The 20636-nt window shown below is 35.4% G+C and overlaps 1 non-coding gene across 1 annotated transcript; it reads right to left on the bottom strand.

Annotated features, from left to right (window-relative positions):
- Positions 1 to 20203: 20203 nt before the first annotated feature.
- Positions 20204 to 20310, bottom strand: LOC141679604 (small nucleolar RNA R71). Its single transcript, XR_012558141.1, has one exon. It is a non-coding gene; the product is annotated as a small nucleolar RNA R71 (small nucleolar RNA).
- Positions 20311 to 20636: the final 326 nt, after the last annotated feature.

The raw sequence follows: 20636 nt of genomic DNA, 5'->3' as shown, positions 1-20636 counted from the left end.
AAAAGGAAACATAAGATTAATAAACAATTTCAAGCCAAAAAAACACGCGCGCCGCAGTCTAAACGGAAACAAACGGAGCACAGCCGGAAAAATAAATGGAAACGCAAGCAGCAACATAAACAACAGCCCTCAGGGCCCTTACACACACACACACCCATAAAACACACACATAACGCACAGACACGCACAACCAAGGACACCCCACGCACCACCACCCTCACCGGAAACGGAGAGGGGCGGCGGTGGAGCAAGGATAACAAGAAGAACCAGCATGTACACATATATATATATACATGTAATCGAACAAGAATAGGCCGAAGTAATCACCAGAAAACGACCAGAGAAGTAGGGGAAATCGGAGAAGAAAGGGGCGGCGGCGACAAAATAAATAAACGGGGAAACATAGAAGAGATAAGAGAATATAGGAGGAGAGACAGAGAGGGAAGAAAGAAAGAGAGATTGGGAGAGATTTCAGAGAGAGATTGAGAGAACAGCGAGAGATGAGAGCAAGAGAATTGAGAGAGAAGAATTGGGGGCGCGTGAGGGAAACGGGAAGTACAGGGGTGAATGTTTTTATTATGTATATATATTTTTCTGCTCAACACTTAGCATTTTACTACCTGCCCGCCCGGTTTCTGACCTGAATCCGATTATTAAACGATATCATTGCAAATCAAAGCACGTCGGAGTAATTCCAAAATATCCTTAAAATTTCCAGAATAATTTAAAAAATTAATAAAATAAAGTTTTCATAATTTTTAAAACATTATTTTCTTTTTTTTATTATTTTATTATTATTATTATTTTAATCGCGTATCAAACCCATATTTTACGTTTTAACGAATAAATGTGCAGGTGAATAAAAGTCGGAACATTGCCAAAATAATTTTTAAAATTCTCAAAATATTTAAAAGTTAATAAAATAAAATTTTCATAATTTTTAAAATATTCCGAAATTAAATACTGATTTTACAATTAAAGGAAATCAGAAAATCATTTACAGATAAATAATTAATAAAATATTGATTTCTAAATTTTATAAACCCCTAAAAATAATAAATAAAATTATTAAACAACAAAAATAATTTTGGAAAGAATTTTAGCATTTATAAGAATAAATATTCAATGAAATTACTTTAAAAAAATGAATTACGTTCATACAGCTCGATATTTAATTACAAAATTAATCTCCGCATCCAGCAAATCACAAACAATAAGTAATATAGCATCACATAGCTGACAGAACCATCACATATTTTATTTGTTTAATAATTCGATAATTATATTTACATATCAGATCCGAAAATAGGTTACTTAGCCACTAAGTAACTGAAAAGACGATATGATTTTAATACCAAACTTAGATAATTATCAAAACAGAGCTTCTTATAAAATACTTTATACGAAATTAAGGTAATAATGTCTCGCCTTTTGAGAATATGGACTCTTATCGATATATAAAATGATTTGCGTATCGAAAATTTCACCCTAGGACTCGTACAGGTCAAACCGTACCCCGGATCGAAAAAGTCGAAACATGAAAAGTGTTCAGAATTATTAGATTAGGTTAGGAAGGAGTTTTCGGAAGAGTTTCGGGTTGTAAAAACGCAGAAACGATTGAAGTGGAACGATTTCTGATTCCAAAAAGTAATTTTATAATTATGTAAAATAATCATTATTAATTCTATAAATCCTTATAAAATCATATAATTTCCAAAAATTACCAGAAAAATACCAAAATTGTCTAGATTTAATTCTAGATAATTAAAGATTAAAATATTTAACTTTTTATCAGAAATACACATCCAAATATTAATATCCATCATCAAATAATTCACCAAATTCACAGAAAAATTACATAATAATTATTTATTAATAAAAATAATTACATAATATTTCCCAGACGTTACAATTTGGTAGCATACTTCTATTTCCTTTCAATCACTATCAAGTAGCTTCATCAAGCGAGAATCCCTTACTATCTGAAAGAAGGTGCATTAATTTGGAACGAAATGAATTAGGACTTTATTCAAAATCCGGTCTCTTGGTACTAATACCCATTTTGTTGTCATATCAAATTAGATATCAATACGAACTTTGATGCTCACAACGTACCATACTGAAGTCAACATCAATCATCTGTATTAATACCACCTTTGATATCTAACAACAAAGTAAGTATCAGTATAACCCAGAAGACGGATCAAAACCTATCCTTCAATTCCTAACTTTTCCAATTCCTTTATCCATTTTCCAGCGATCTTAGTGACATTCATCCTTTCTTTTCTACCCTAAACATCTGTCTCCAGATGGATCTTGCTTGGTTCGTAATTACCCACACATTGGAGCTCATAATCAATTATAACCAGAATTCATATCTTTGAAGCTGAGAATGCAGCTGCTATTTTTCAACTTTTTGCAAGCATATCTTCAGGCGTTCAACTTGGTCTTCCTTAATTCTTGAATTAGCGAGGATGTTATCAATAAATACAATCGCACTATCCCAATACTCCTGGTACATTGTGTTCACTTAATCTTCAAACTTACAATTTTTGATAATCGACGCATAACCTCATACCTCCACTCTTTTTTTTCTATGACCACTTTTGTGCCCAGCGCGAAATACTCTTTATTTCATTATTCTTTCATTCCACCTTCCTGAAGTTTTTCTTCACTTATTATTTCATCCTGATTGAATTAGACGTTACAGGGCTTTTGACACCAACTTGACTCTGTGCAGTATCCGACGAGAAATTCTTACCTCATTCCCTGAGGTAATCTTGGTAAAGCATTCGTTCGAACCTCCGGGACTTCACTTAGTTTTTAAAGAATTCCGACATGAGATTCATTACAACGTTCTTCTCTAGCAGTTCGCCATTAATACCTTTGTTCAGTCATTCCTACTTACACGCATTCCTTGAATGAAATTCCCATCTTCAATTATCGGTATTTCACTTCATTCTCCAATCAATTCTGGCACAACCGACATTCATAACTTGCATATATCCTGGATTATTTTATAAAATTTCCTTATCATCCTTTTAATTCCACTTCTTTTCTTCATTATTTCTCCATTCTCATTATTCATTATCTCTTTTAACATAACAAATTTCTTTTTCTTAGTAATATTAATCTGTTTATTATTGGATAGATCATTTCTAGGGTTCATACTGGAATGAAGGCTTTTATTTATAATATTTAAATCTTTATTGACAGAATTATCGCAATTCATCGGTGGCTATTTTCTTAGCCTTGCTTAACTCATCACGGATCGCGTATTTGACTTTACCTCGTTGGTCAACATCTCTTTTCATTGAGTTCACATGCGGACTTCATCAGTCTCCGTCTTACCGTAGATGCTTGAATTTGCGAACTTTCCGTTATTTTACAGCAACTTCCATTCAATCGCCGTTCAAAAGAAGTGTACATTCAAATCTTTCATTAATTCATCCTTCGATATGGGTATACATCCAAGTCCTTCCTGGAACGTTATTAAAGATGCTATAATCCCTTTTCTTTATCTTGAACCTTCAGTTCTTAAAAATATTCTTCCTACTAGCATGTACCAGTATCTTCATATTCCTCTTTTTCATTTGAAAAGAGCGTATTCCTCTGGATCAAACCTCGCACCTGTTTGCAGTAACATCACGCTAATTGTACTAAGCTTTCAATTTACATTAACGCCGTTACTTCTTTCCAAATTTATTATCGCTTTGATTTCGGATCTGGAAATCATGTTAGAGCTTGACTCAATCTAATTGGAATCGATCTCCATTTGACTAACCATTAGTTGGTAAAGTTGATCAATTAATTCCTTTAAATGATCACCTAAACCAAGTGCTGACTAGCTAACTGGAATCAAAGACCAATTATATAAAGTCGGTTTGGTCATAACAACTTTCTCAAGAACCGAGATCGCAATCATTTGGAGTACTGACGAGAACGACAATATACTTCTTCATTCTTGAACGTAGGAAATTTCTGAAAATTTGGGCAGCACTTCCCCTACACCATTGACTACCAATCGGACTCAAGCTGACACCATCAATCAACCAAATCATCCACAATCATATCCACCCACTTCCATCAACCAAAATCATCAATTTCCACAATTCACCTTTGATCAGCATCTGACTGGCATAGCATATATCTTTTTAATTGGGATTGGGTCTGAAACCCGCAATGATTAATATAACCATACATTTCTCAATTCTTCCAGAATATTACGAATTGTCATTAATGAATTTATCTCGTTGTTTTTCAAGGATTTTATTTCGCGATTCTTTTAATTTGTTTCTTGTCGTTACCAATTGTGTACAGTTACTTTTAAGAATTATGCCGCATCCCTCCACCAATCACAACAATCATCTATCTTGGACGATACACGTTCAATTTCATTAACTAATCTATTTATCTTTTAATAACCACACACGGTTTTCATTACTATCGTCGCAATCTGGTAAAAGGTTAATCGTTATATCGTTATTTTGTAAAAGATTTCGCAGTCGAATCACCATTGCTTCATCTTCACTTAGGTTCCCGTTTCGAACTTTCATCATTGGTCTAGTTATGGATATCCAATTCATAATAACCTATTTACTCAAATTGGAGAACCTCACTGTTCCTTGAAGAACACGTTCGAAATTTGGTTGTAATTGAAATTTCTCCTACCTTGAATCTTCACGATATATATCTTCCTGTGACGAAGAGATGCTTCACGTATTAACCGCCAGTCTGAGTCATTGTTCAGAATTTCCTTGATCTTTGATTGTTGTTCCTACACTCGTTCGCTTTGTCTGATGCATACCACCTTACTTTCTTATTTTGTAGTTAATGTACGATTCGCTAACCATGCATTTCACGTCGAAATCCTCTGATTTGCAGTGCATTTCATTAACGCAATCTACCATGCTGACGAGATCCTCGTAACACGTTTAATTGTTAGATTTGATGTCTTTGCCACGACCGCGCTGTCGGTGTATCCATTCTTCCTTGCTCGCAAATGTCCCCCATTTATCGGCTTGCAATCATATTCTCCTTCGACACGTAATTCTACCTGTCACACGTGATTATTCCATTTCTTTTGTAATCGTCAGAGAACAGACTCTACGCAAGAGGAGAGTTTGTGAACATGATTTTGATTGAAAAACGGAATAAGGAATAACAATGCAGCAACTAATTGGAAGAATTTGTAAGTCAGAAAATTGAAGGAAGAAAAATGAGTGAAGATTTAAATGTGAATGAGACAACCACATTCGTACTCAAGATGGCCAGTCTTTCATACTATATGGCATACAGCACATGATTAGGTGGCGTCCCACCCGACTCTTCGTTATTTCGACAAAGCGTCATATCATAACCCTGTTGTCTCAATCAGGAATCAAGAATTTGAGAAAAGAAATAATTCAGAAGGAATACAAGAATTTTTTTCTTTCATTTTCTCCTCATATGATTTATCAACAGAAGAAGCTCATACGTATTTAAAAAAATCAAGAAGAACATATGCTATCGTATTTGTAAAAGAATAACATTGTAGATCACCATTGGTCACCGTCCACGCTCCATTTACGTATGCCTCCAGGGACCATTCAGATGAGAGATTCACCGTTTAGGTCACGTTATAACTTCGGAATGTCTTCTGGAAATGCCTCCATATTCAAAGCTTTAATAATTCGATCATATCGCGTCCTTACAAAATTTATAATCATTGCTTCCAGTCGCATTCAAGAATCAAGAAAAATGTATACTATCGTATTAGAAGAAAGGATGTCAGTGTTGATCACCTTCCATACTTCGCCTACATCTGCCTTCAGGATTTTTCGGATACAGGTTTACGATTTAAGTTACATCATTGCTTCGAAATGATGCCTGGAAATACCTTTACACCAAATACTTCAATAATTTGATCTTAATCGCGTCGTTCCGAAATTTAAAATCACGGCTTCAGATTTGATCCATGTCGTGTAAAATATCCATCGATTACGCAACGCCTCAATTCCGTTGATAAAATATGATTCCTCTTCCACCATCTAGAAGATTCTGCCATTTCCTTCAATCATCCTTCGTTTATTCGAATCACGAATCTTGTTAAATTTTAATAATTTTATAATTTGGGTAAATAATATTTTAATATGTTGATTCAATTATTGATTTTATTAAACAACGTTTACTTTCATTTTTTTCCACAGCAAACTTTAAACCTTCTCCCTGCTGGGGGTTTACTTGGCCCTTCGAATTAACAACACTGAGCCTAATTCCATTCTTCCTTTTAGGTTATTTTCTATTTATAATAACAAGAACATAAATAGTAATTTGACAACCAATTTATAAAACTCATTTATATCAAAATCTTCTGAAAGTTGATTAAGAAAATCTCTTCCGGAATCTCCTTTTAAAATTTTGGAAATCAAATATTTGGTTGTCGTTACTATATAAGTTACTTGCTATTTTCCTGATTTACCAATGAAATGTCTAATTAAAAGAATGTCCATATAAGGGTTTCTTCACTTTGGTACCTCTTCCATATTTTCTCGGATTCAGCTCGCACTGATTAGTCGTCGAAACTTCATTCACCGTCGTAAATCATTTTATTCGCAATTCTATCGCAACGCTGACATTTAGTACTATCTTTGACATTCTTATCGTCGTCCTTGACGTTATGCTCACAACCACACATGTGATTCGATGTTCCGTCTGTAGATAAAGGCGCACATTCTTGCTAGTCTTACCTATACCTAGTGAGGTAGATATTATTCCTCGCGCAGCTCTCGATAAGTGATAAGAATCTTCTCGCAATGGTGGTGCCTTCGAATCGCGCAACGTTCGTTCTTCATCAGCTTCCTTCAACTCGTTGCCTCCGGCATGGAGCTCGTCCTATTACCTAATCCTAAGTTAAATCGTACCAAAACTCACCTAGCTTCCCTTACACCAGTGCTCACAAAACAAATCACATTTTCTTCGAAACCTCGTGACCATTAGGGTACCATTCCCAGTCTCCGTCGATCTGTCGATTCCTTATTACTATAGGATCTGAGACTCAATATACCTATAACGTTGCGATATTCGCCTTACACTTCCCTCAATAATCCTGGTTTACCCACTCCGTATCAGACCTACTAACCCTAAGTCGCACTCAACTCAACTTAACCTGAGTATGCCTAGGGTCTTTCCTATCCTGCATGACCTATCATTCATATCTTACTCTCACCTATTCTTATTTTCGTGACCAATAACTGCAGCTCTGATACCAACTTGTAACAACCCAAATCCGGGGTTAAGATTTGGTGTCACTAAACAATCTTTACATAAAACAAAAGAATATTTAATTAACCCCTTGAATCTGAATCGTTTACAAGTTATGGTATGAAACAAGAATCTAACCCTTTACACTCACAATAACTAAATACAAGTGTAGATACCCTTGAACTAATGCTCTTGTCACATTCTTCTAATACCTTCAACCTCTCGCAGCGGAAATTTCTCTAACTCCTGCTGTCTATCAAAGCTATTCCCTTTTATCCTTATCTGTTTCTGGCAGAAATAAGAATTTACAAAGCAAGAGTGAGCCAAAAATGCCCAGCAAGTATATAATTTGAGTTTCAAGCATTAATATCAAAAGAAAAACTTCCGGATAAAATCTTAAAACAATTTTAAACAATTCTATTTATTTTAGTGAGTTGAGCGAATAAGCGTTGGTTGTCACCAGCCTTAACCATGAATTCAAAAGTGCCAAGCGATTCCCCGATTCATCTCCTGAATCAGGGTTATGTCCGGTTTTGGAATCATGAAAACCTTTCAAGAAAGAATGCCGTTAATGGCGATCAACAACAAATTAGACTGGTAACTAAAACCAACATATGCACTATACCCTGCTGATCAGTCAGGATACAGTGCGGATCTATACCCAACTGTATAGGTCCATTCAGGTACCTAGGCACTACAGCCCATTTCGAGGCACCAGTCATATCCCGGTCCTCAGGATTAAGACACACTTAATCCCCAAAACATCATCATTATCCATCCCATGGAGTATTTTGATGTCAAATCATTTTGAATTAAAAACATCCCAACTCAGGGTTTGCAAATAACCCGAAAGAATGGGTATTTGCTCAAGAGAGCAATCGAATTATAGGAACAATAATGAAAAGAACATGCATAATAAGAGTAATTGCAACGAAATATAAAACAGTTAACTATTCTGAACTTAGAATAGGAGCGAATAAATATTTGCAGTATTTTAAAAGAAAGGTTAAGAATACTTGCCTCGAGAAGCTTTAATCACTATTATCGGTTGACTTTTGAATTGCCTTGAACGTTTGGCTGTATCGTCAAACCACTATCCTATTCTGGATACAACCCTATCCTTCATGTCCTTCGATTGGAAATCTTATTGAGTTTGATAATTAATCACTAGATCATTCATAGTCCAACGTCATGTCTCGGGTCTTCCGACTAGGACCTACAGGGTAAAAATACCCTAATTCAGATGATCGTCTTACTTAACATAACACCACTATCTTACTCTACCCATACGATTTCATAACCCAACTCATATTTATATGTATTATTGAAATACACATAGCAGTTATGAATCACCTCTTCGAAACTCGGTTCGGTATTTATTTTCGGAAAATACGTATACTCCTCATTTTGAAAAAATAGGATAGTCGATTATTTATAAATTATTTGTCTCATCGCAATTAAATTCAAATAATATAAACATATATGGTTATTCGACGTCTTCGATATTTATAGGTTACGTTCCCGTAATTTTGGTATTAGTTTCCTGAAAATCGGGCAGTATCTCCTTTATTTATCGGCCTACCCGTCGAATCATTTAGACGTCAATCACAACAACAACAACAACCAATCCAATCCACAATCCGATTATCAATCCAAATTACCGATACAAATTCAATTGTTGTTATTCGTATTTTATTTTTCTTTTAGTTTCGAAATTAATTTCACAACTACTTTTATTTATCATTTATAATTTAGGACTCAGATAAAAATCATCATTGCCCACCGTCGGCTCGCCGAGGCTCATCGCCGACGGCGGTAAAATTCGCGGGTTCCCGTTTATAACGAGCGTCCAACACGAATTTCCCCGATTAATTATTTTCCCATACGAAGAAAGTATTTATATCACGAATATTTCTTCAAATAATTTCTGCAGAAAAGGAAAAATAAGATTAATAAACAATTTCAAGCCAAACAAACACGTGCACCGCAGTCTAACGGGAAACAAACGGAGCACAGCTGGAAAAACAAATGGAAACGCAAGCAGCAACACAAACAACAGCCATCAGGGCCCTCACACACACACACCCATAACACACACACACACATAACGCACACACACACACAACCAGGGACACCCCACGCACCACCACCCTCACCGGAAACGGAGAGGGGCGGCGGTGGAGCAAGGATAACAAGAAGAACCAGCATGTACACATATATATAATTATATACATGTAATCGAACAAGAATAGGACGAAGTAATCCCCGGAAAACGACCAGAGAAGCAGGGGAAATCGGAGAAGAAAGGGGCGGCGGCGACAGAATAAATAAACGGGGAAATAGAGAAGAGATAAGAGAATATAGGAGGAGAGACAGAGAGGGAAGAAAGAAAGAGAGATTGGGAGAGATTTCAGAGAGAGATTGACAGAACAGCGAGAGATGAGAGCGAGAGAATTGGGAGAGAAAAATTGGGGGCGCATGAGGGAAACGGGAAGTACAAGGGTGAATGTTTTTATTACGTATATATATTTTTCTGCTCAACACTTAGCATTTTACTGCCTGCCCGCCTGGTTTCTGACCCGAATTCGATTATTAAACGATATCATTGCAAATCAAAGCACGTCGGAGTAATTCCAAAATATCCTTAAAATTTCCAGAATAATTTAAAAAATTAATAAAATAGAGTTTTCATAATTTTTAAAACATTATTTCTCTTTTTTTTATTATTATTTTATTATTATTTTTTTAATCGCGTATCAAACCCATATTTTACGTTTTAACGAATAAATGTGCGGGTGAATAAAAGTCGGAAAATTTCCGAAATAATTTTTAAAATTCTCAAAATATTTAAAAGTTAATAAAATAAAATTTTCATGATTTTTGAAACATTCCGAAATTATATACTGATTTTACAATTAAAGGAAATCAGAAAATCATTTATAATTAAATAGTTAATAAAATATTGATTTCTAAAATTTATAAACCCCTAAAAATAATAAATAAAATTATATAACAACAAAAATAATTTTGGAAATAATTTTAGCATTTATAAGAATAAATATTCAATGAAATTACTTTAAAAAAATGAATTATGTTCATATAGCTCGATATTTAATTACAAAATTAATCTCTGCATCCAGCAAATCACAAACAATAAGTAATACAGCATCACATAGCTGACAGAACCATCACATATTTTATTTGTTTAATAATTCGATAATTATATTTACATATCAGATCCGAAAATAGGTTACTTAGCCGCTAAGTAACTGAAAAGACGATATGATTTTAATACCAAACTTAGATAATTATTAAAACAGTGCTTCCTATAAAATACTTTATACGAAATAAAGGTAATAATGTCTCGCCTTTTGAGAATATGGACTCTTATCGATATATAAAATGACTTGCATATCGAAAATTTTACCCTGGGACTCGTACAGGTCAAACCGTAACCCGGATCGAAAAAGTCAAAACATGAAAAGTGTTCAGAATTATCAGATTAGGGTATAAAGGAGTTTTCGAAAGAGTTTCGGGTTGTAAAAACGCAGAAACGATTGAAGTGGAACGATTTCTGATTCCAAAAAGTAATTTTATAATTATGTAAAAATAATCATTATTAATTCTATAAATCCTTATAAAATCATATAATATTCCAAAAATTACCAGAAAAATACCAAAATTATCTAGATTTAATTCTAGATAATTAAATATTAAAATATTTAACTTTTTATCAGAAATACACATCCAAATATTAATATCCATCATCAAATAATTCACCAAATTCACAGAAAAATTACATAATAATTATTTATTAATAAAAATAATTATATAATATTTCCCAGACGTTACAATTTCCAACATCCAGCTGAGGAAATTGTTAAAATTTGGGTTGTATACCTGAGAGAAGTTAGAGTCTATTTTAAGGATGGTACATTCACTCTTCTAGACAAAAAGTTAAGGGATTCTTTGAATCCTACAGAAATTAAGAGAGTGTTAAGTTTGTTAAAAGGCAAGGACACTGTTACAAGGACATGGAGATCAACTCTGGATGAATGGTTAATTGAAAGGGAGGAAACAAAGAAAAGAAATAAGGCTGAAGCTGAAGAAAGAAGAAGGAGACATGATGAAACACAAGTCTGAAGCCTTTAAAAAGTTCAAAGAGTATAAGTATGAAGTAGAGAAACAAACCAAACAGAGTATTATAATTCTTCGATTAGATCAAGGTGGTGAATACTTTAATGGAGTGTTTCTAGATTATCTCAAAGTAAATGGTATAGTCTCCCAGTGGACGCCTCCAGATTGGTATCTGAAAGGAGAAATCGAACTTTGTTAGACATAGTTCGGTCCATGATGAGCTATGCAAATCTTCCAGTATTCCTATAGGGTTATGCATTGGAAACCTCAGCATATTTACTGAATATGGTGCCTTCCAAAATCTGTTCCTCAAACTTCGTATGAGATATGGAAAGATAGGAAACCGAGTCTTAAACACGTTAAGATTTGGGGCTGTCCAGCTTATGTCAAGAAAGTTGACCCAGATAAACTGGAATATCGATCCGTAAAATGTAGTTTTGTGGGATATCCTAAAGAGACTTTAGGGTATTACTTTTACACCGATCATCGGGTGTTTGTCTCCAGACATGCTACCTTCTTGGAAAAGGAGTTTATCCTTGAAGGAAAAAGTGGGAGCAAAATTGAACTTGATGAAGTTCAAGAAGCACAAACTACTACGTTATGTCTTCTACACTATCACTCAGGAGCATACTAGATGCTCACAAATTGACTGGTCCTAATTATGCTGACTGGCTTCGAAACTTGAGAATTGTTCTCAGGATTGAGAAGCTGGAATACGTGATTGACTCACCTAAGCCTACTGAACCTACTAGCGATGCGCATAATGATGAACATGTTGTGTATCGTAATTGGATAGATGATGCAAATGTTGCTCAATGCATCATGCTAGCTTCCATGACCATTGAACTACAGAAGCAACATGAGCATATGGATGCTCACATTATCCTCATGCATCGACAAGAGTTGTATGATGTGGCGGGGAGGATAGCTCGATATGAGATATCGAAGGAGCTGTTCGGTTGTAGGATGTCTGAGAGATCATCTGTGAATGACCATATACTTAAGATGATCAATTTGATTGAACGTCTTGGACAACTTGATTTTGCCATGGATGGGGAGCTGAGCCAAGACTTGGTCTTGCAATCGCTTCCGAGTTCGTTCTCGCAGTTTGTTGTGAACTTTCATATGAATAAGTTGGATGTCAGCCTTCCTGAACTCCACAACATGTTGAAGACTGCGGAATCGAATTTTCCCCCTAAGAAGAGTTCTGTTATTCTAATTGGTGAAGGTTCCAATCCTAAGAAAAGGAAGAGGAACTCTTCCAAGAAGAAGAAAGTAGGTGAGAAAATGCCGGTTCCACCAAAAGCTGAAGACCCCAAGAGCAAAGTTGTTTGCTTTCACTGTAACAAGGTGGGGCACTGGAAGAGTAACTGCAAGGTTTACCTTGCAGAATTGAAGAAGAAGAAGGGTAGTGAGACTACCGCTTCTGATTCAGGTATGTTCATGATAGAAGTGAATATGTCATTAAATCAAATTTCTACTTGGGTATTAGATACCGCCTGTGGTTCTCAAATCTACAATTTGTTGCAGGGACCAAGGAGAAGTAGGACTCTTGAGGAAGAGGAGGTGATTCTACTGATGGGAAATGGAGCAAGAGTTGCTGCTGAAGATGTAGAATCATTTCATTTACATATGCCTACGGGCAAGACTATTATTTTAAATAATTGTTATTTTGTTCCCTCGATTGTGAGGAATATTATTCCCATGTTAGACTTGGCTGGATTTTCATTTATTATTGAGAATACTGAATGTTCTATTCTTAGAGATAATATTCTTTATGGACGTGGTACTTTAAATAATGGTCTGTATAAATGTGACATAATTTACTTCAGATTGAACAAACTAATAAAAAAAAAGGGATGATGAAAATCTCACTTCATTGTGGCACTGCAGTCTCCATTTAGTAGACATGGAGAGAGGGCTGCAAATTTTCTAGGAATGGTACACACAGATGTATGTGGACCAATGTCTAAGCAAGCCATGGGTGGATTTTCAAACTTCATTACTTTCATAGATGATAGATCTAGATTCGGATATGTGTTTGATAAAACACAAGTCTGAAGCCTTTGAAAAGTTCAAAGAGTATAAGTATGAAGTGGAGAAATAAACCAAACAGAGTATTATAATTCTTCGATTAGATCGAGGTGGTGAATACTTTAATGGAGTGTTTCTAGATTATCTCAAAGTAAATGGTATAGTCTCCCAGTGGACGCCTCCAGATTGGTATCTAAAAGAAGAAATCGAACTTTGTTAGACATAGTTCGGTCCATGATGAGCTATACAAATCTTCCAGTATTCCTATGGGGTTATGCATTGGAAACCTCAGCATATTTACTGAATATGGTGCCTTCCAAAATCTGTTCCTCAAACTTCGTATGAGATATGGAAAGAAAGGAAACCGAGTCTTAAACACGTTAAGATTTGGGGATATCCAGATTATGTCAAGAAAGTTGACCCAGATAAGCTGGAATATCGATCTGTAAAATGTAGTTTTGTGGGATATCCTAAAGAGACTTTAGGGTATTACTTTTACACCGATCATCGGGTGTTTATCTCCAGACATGCTACCTTCTTGGAAAAGGAGTTTATCCTTGAAGGAAACAGTGGGAGCAAAATTGAACTTGATGAAGTTCAAGAAGCACAAACTACTACGGTTCAAGTGGAAACACCTGTTCTGACTGAACAACCTTTTATGGAACAGCCCATTCATAGATCAGGGAGAATGTCTCGCCAACCTGAGAGGTAATATGGCCTTGTCATTGAGAATGACAATGAGTTGTCGATCATTGATGATGACGACCCTGTAACCTATAATGAGGCTATGAGTAGTGTTGACTCAGAGAAATGGTATAGTGCCATGAAATCCGTAATGGAATCTATGTATACGGTATACAAAAGATAGATTATAGCAGATGGCCAGGTGGAGACCTTTAAGGCCAGGCTTTTGGCAAAAGGATTCAAACAAAGGCAATGGATTGACTTTGATGAAACGTTTTACCTATAGCCCTGTTAAAATCAGTTCAGATTTTGCTTGCGATTGCTGCTTACTACGACTATGAGATCTGGCATATAGCCAGATGGTTTTCTTTCCAAGGGAAATAAAAGCCTAGTGTGTAAGCTATTGCGAACCATATGTGATTTAAAGCAAGCTTCTCAAAAGATGGAACATTCGTTTTGATGAGACAATCAAAGAGTTTGATTTTATCAAAAACGTAGATGAACCATGTGTCTACAAAAGGGTTAGTGGGAGCGTGGTAACATTTCTTGTATTGTATTGAAATAGAGTTGACACACATAACAACATAGCAGACCCACTCACAAAGCTACTTTTTGAAAGTCACTTTGATCGTCATAAAGATGAGATGGGTATTAGATACCAGAGTGATTGGCTTTAGTACAAGTGGGAGATTGAAAGGAATATGTCCTAAGTCCAATCATGTATTAGGATTTAGGAATAACTTCCTGTGTAATCTGTTTTGATTTCATTTATATTAATAAAAGACTTGTTTTGTTTTTATTACGGGTTTTATCTATTTAACTGTTTAAATAAGATATACCATAGTTTAGAGTAAAGCTTTTTATAGATTATGATGAGATCATAATAGTGAGACCTAAAAGATGATAACTCTAAACTTAAATAGTTCCTGGTCGTAGGATTACTAACTGGTAATTAATAATCCGCAGAGATCGGTACATACTATGCTTGCTTCATTATGAAGGATGTCTGTTCTCATAGACATTTGTGTGGTGACACTATAGCTAGTATGTAGGTGCTTATTATAGAATAAGTTCACTGAACATGACTCGCCCAACTGAACAACTGATGGAGTTCACTCACGTGTCAGCAGTTGTTCACATAGTGATAGTTGTACAAGTATCCTTAGACTTGAGGTCATCATAGTAATCTTGTGTACAATGAACTATGCTTTGGTTTAGTTCTTAGTCTCCAGGGACAATTATTAGGGCTTTTCTGGGTATAGGAATTTGTACACGAAGATAGTGTATGATCAATAAAGGATCTACCCCTTCCAGTGAAGGAAGCGAATGTTCAAGGCTGATCCACTTATGCTAGTTCAGGAATCTCTGGCCAGAGTGAATGAAATTAGAAAGGAGTTTCTAATTTGCATAGAACTACGCATAGTAAATGGTAAGTAAGTGATTGAATAAGATAGGCTTGACACGAGATCCATGCCTTGTATTTAATCGGGATATTGTAGGGTAGAAGGAGTTTATTGTACGGTAACTATTCACTGAATAGGTTCTTGGTATTCTAAGCAGTGAATTCATATTATCCGGATAGTCGCGATATGCTGAGAAGTATCCCTCACGATGTAGAATAAATGTGATTAATTAATTAATCATATTTAATAAATTAGAGAATTTATATAAATAATGATAAAATAGTTTTATTATTATTTATTTCTACTACCGGCTTAATATTGAACCTACAGGGTCACACCATAAAAAGAGAATGATTTAATGGTGGAGGAATTAATTAATAATGGCTAATAATTATTTATTTATGAAATATATAATTAATTGGCAAATTTAATAATTGATTAAATGAGATTTAATTGATTATAAATTAATTAAGAAAAGTTCTTAATATTATTAATTAAGGATTTAATTTTTGGAAATTAAATCAAGAGAGAGAATTATTTCTAAAGTGTTTAGAAAAAGAATTAATAATTAAAAGGTGTTTTAATTATTAATGAAAATAATAAATGGGATAATAATAATAATATTTATGGGAAAATTTCAGATGAAAATTTTGCCTATAAATATATAATTTTAGACCCTATTTTTATTTTGAACCACAAAACCCAAAAAGTTTGGAAAACCCAATTCTCTCCACCTCCTTCCTCCTCCTTAACATCGTTTTCTTGGTGGATACCGGTGGAGTGCTTCACACTTGAGGAGCAACTGCTAAGGATCTCTGATCGTTGTCTCCGAATTATTTTAAAGGTTAGATTCGATCCCTATGTTTTTACCACGATTTATATGCTTTTATTTGGATTTTATATGTGTAAAAGTGTTTTGCCTTTCCCCGTTGCGATTAAAATCCAACAATGGTATCAGAGCATAGGTTGTATGCATATAGATCTGTGGTAAAAATTTCAGAATTTTATGTGCTTGTATGAATTAATTATGATTTTTACAAGTTATATCATGGTTTAATTTTGTCTGATGAGAAATCGTTTCTCTGAATAATTTTGAATATTGATCTGGGTTCTACAAGTGTTGTAGATCGTCTGGGTATTTTTTTCATAATTTTATGATGTATAGATTTTTTATTATGAATTTTTGAAGATCTTGTAATTAAATTCGTAATTAAATAAAGATATATATATATATGAATTGTAAGTATGTATGTATATATCTGCTCTGCTACTGTTACTGTGTTGTTGGCACGGAGAAAGAAGACAGGTGAAGTACGGCGCACGCTGATCGAGAAAAGGCGGCGGCGGCTGCTGCAAAAGAAAAAAAATAAAAAAATAAAAGGGTGTCGCGCATTCCGGGAATGCGTTACACACCTGTGGCGCATTCAGGGAATGCGTTACACCTTTTAATTGGTTAAAAGGGTAGTAACGCATCACCGGAATGCGTTACAGGGCTTCTAACGCGTTCCTGTAATGCGTTACAGCCCGACTGTTTACATTAAAATTGATTTTTTGGGAGTTTTGTAACTCCGTTTTAGGCGTGCAATATACCGTTGGATTCGTTTTTCCGAGACGGATCTAATGGAGTGATCAATTTTAGTTTATATAAAAATTTTGAACTGTTTATATTTCCGAAAGTGTTTTAAAGCTGTTTTTAACTATTTTTAATTGCTTTTAAATGCTTCATATGATACATAGAGATGTATAATGCTTAGACTAATGTGCTAGATGATATAACATGCCTACCTTGATGTTTATTCATGTTTATATATGTGATATATGCTTAGTTTATCATGCGATGATAGATTTAGGTGAACTTAAATGAATATAAGGCGTTTATTAGACAACCTAGTATAGTGAAATTGTTTCATAACCTTAATAACAATATTATGAATACAATCATGAGATTCTTGTGTTTGTGAAACATGTAATTGAATATGAATTTTCGATATGAGAGAAAGGATGATTCTGTCAACAACAGATTTCTATCTGTAAGAAAGGGTTATTCAGTGACGCCTCTTGATAATGCTCCACCCGATCTGGGAATCATCTGATTATTGAATATTGATTTGAAATATTTAATTTAAAAGGAAGAATTTCTTTATAATATGATTATGATTGTAACGTAATATAATCCCTCTAAAATTAAATAATATCAAGTAGTAATTGGCCAATGACACAACGGGCTTGTGTCGGTCATAGCCTTCCAACATGATAGAAAGTAGTTCTTATTTTTGAATCATTGTCGTTTCGTGCCACAACCGAGGGCTTTGATTTCGAAATAAGAAATACTTGTCCATTACATAGAGATGTGTACATTGAATAAGAATCTAAAGGTCGTTACGTGCCACAGCCGTGGGCCTTTGGGGACTGATTCAATTGTACGGAATGTTGGGTTAGACTTGACTTAGAATATTGAGTTTGTCGTGCCACAGCCGTGACTCAATTATTCAAGAGGCTAAAGTTTGATTAGGGAATAACATTAGATGTAATTGACAAGAGTTGTCTGCCTATTGAACATTACATGGCGTTTCGTGCTGATAAGTGGCATTTTATACCACTTAGAACGTCTTAAAATGGCTTAAATTGGTGTCTTGAAATCAAGTATTTTGTGGATTTGATGCGTTTTTCTAGTGTTTATGCATTTCAGGGTATTAGTTGCATTTCGGAGGAGGAATCATCAAGAATAAGCCTTGGCATGTGTTCACCATTGCGAGAGGAAAAGAACGGGCAGATTACGGCGAAGAAACGGAGCAAACCTGGAATTTTTCCAGTAGGGTTCTGCGCGCCCGCGCAGCAATGCTGAGCGGCCGCGCAGCAGCCTTGCGCGCCCGCGCAGAAATGCTGAGCGGCCGCGCAGGGTCGGGGAAAAAGCTGAATTATTTTAGACTTCTACTTCTGTTTGGCTTCCAACTTCTATGTAATCTGAGTTTTATGGGACTATTATATAAGTAGATTTGAGACATTTTCATAGAGAAGATGAAAGAGATTATGTTTTAAATTGTGTTTTGCGCAAGAAGCGAAGGAGATAAGGAAGAAGACCGATTTAGCACACCGCAACGAAAAGGAAGCATATATTCTTGTGATTCTTGTTTCGTTGTAACGTTGGATGCTAGTTTTCTTGCTTTGACTTATTTACTCTTGTGACGTACTCTGTTTTAATATAATTAGTTTAGTTATTATTTTCTTGTGTCGTTTATCATGATTTCATATGAACCCATGATGGTGATAAGTTCTATTATGGGCTAATCGTGATCATGGGGTTGCAACGGATTTATTATGAAATTCTTTAGTTAATTGTTTAATACTTTAGTGTGTGATGATTGCATGATATCTAGTATTGGTTGTGCGTATTCGTCTTATGTGTGTCGCGAACATATAAGATAGGGTGTTAATCTCTTGTGAAGCGACGGTGGATCTTGAGATTTAGAACTTGCCATGCTAGCATAGGTTCATGTACGTTGTGCATGATTAGTGGGTAACTCTAACAGTTTTATTTGCCTTATGTAATCAAAAGGAATAACTTATGCTTAAATCGTTGTGTTGTCAATTTCTGTAGACATATAGGAACTCAACATAATTGATGACTATTCAACTTCTATCTTAATTGTGGATGCTTGGTAGAATGGTATTAGTACAATGAAAGTTGGCTTTTATCAGTTTCGTGTTATTCGATTAATATCATCATTGTCACATGCTAAAGGTAATAACAATGGCTATAGAAGGAAGTAATAATGAAGTTATGATCTCATGAGTGTTTTATTATTGATAAATTGAAGTGTTAGTTAAGTGGTTAAGTAAGTAGTTAATTATAGTTAATATTTAATCAACAATTTTAAGTGTTATCTTAACATTGAGAAGTAATCATACATTGGTGAGTGAGTTTAATTAGACAATAACTTAGTCTGAGTCTCTGAGGGAACGAACTAGAAAGTATTCTATATTACTTGCGAACGCGTATACTTGCGTGAATATTAGTGCGTGATTTTGCCCTAACAAGTTTTTGGCGCCGCTTCCGGGGACTCGGCGTATTTGTTTAGTTTATGTACTTACCATCATTGGTCATTAGGACTCAGTGATTAGGACGTAGTAGTTAATTACTCTTTTCGGTTGTGTTTCAGGTACTTTAGCAAGCGTTTATGCAAACTCGTTCTCGTGCTCGCAAGAGGACCTTAGATACAGCTGAGGAGAAAGACGAAGTTCTTGATACTCCGGAGAAGTTAGATTTTGAGGATTCGGATTCAGGAACTAAGCAGAAAGAACCAGTAAACATGGGAGATCGTATTGTTCAAGCTGATCCAGCTCTTATGGATTTTTCTCGGCCTAAAATTGATGACATTCAGTCAAGCATCCTTCATCCGGCTATTCAAGCTAACACCTTTGAAATCAAGCCGGGCACTATTCAGATGGTGCAGAATTCTGTTTCTTTTGGAGGAGCGGCAACTGAAGACCCCAACATGCACATAAGGAATTTTGTCGAGATCTGCAGCACTTTTAAGTATAATGGCGTGACTGATGAGGCTATCAAGTTGAGGCTTTTCCCATTCTCACTGAGGGATAAGGCTAAAGACTGGTTACATTCTGAACCAGCTGGGTCCATCACTACGTGGCAAGATCTTGCGCAAAAGTTTCTGGTGAAGTTTTATCCAATGGCAAAGACTGCTGCTATGAGGAGTGCTCTTACTCAGTTTGCGCAGCAACCTACAGAATCTATGTGCGAGGCTTGGGAACGCTACAAGGAAATGTTGAGAAAATGTCCACATCATGGAATGCCGGATTGGATGGTAATCACTGGTTTTTATAATGGTTTGGGGGCCCAATCTCGGCCCATGCTCGATGCAGCAGCTGGAGGCGCCTTATGGGCTAAAAGCTATACTGAGGCGTATAATCTTATCGAGACGATGGCTGCAAATGAGCATCAAAACCCAACTCAGAGGATGACGTCAGGCAAGGTAGCAGGTATTCTGGAAGTTGATGCAGCCACCGTTATTGCAGCCCAGCTCCAAGCGCTATCAATGAAGGTTGATTCTTTGGCTACGTATGGAGTTAATCAAATAGCTATGGTTTGTGAGCTTTGTGCAGGTTCTCATGCTACGG

The sequence above is a fragment of the Apium graveolens genome, chromosome 1, assembly GCF_009905375.1.
Source record: "Apium graveolens cultivar Ventura chromosome 1, ASM990537v1, whole genome shotgun sequence".
Lineage (NCBI taxonomy): Eukaryota > Viridiplantae > Streptophyta > Magnoliopsida > Apiales > Apiaceae > Apium > Apium graveolens.
Note: the sequence above shows the minus strand (reverse complement) of the source record. Positions and strands in the feature narration are given on the sequence as shown.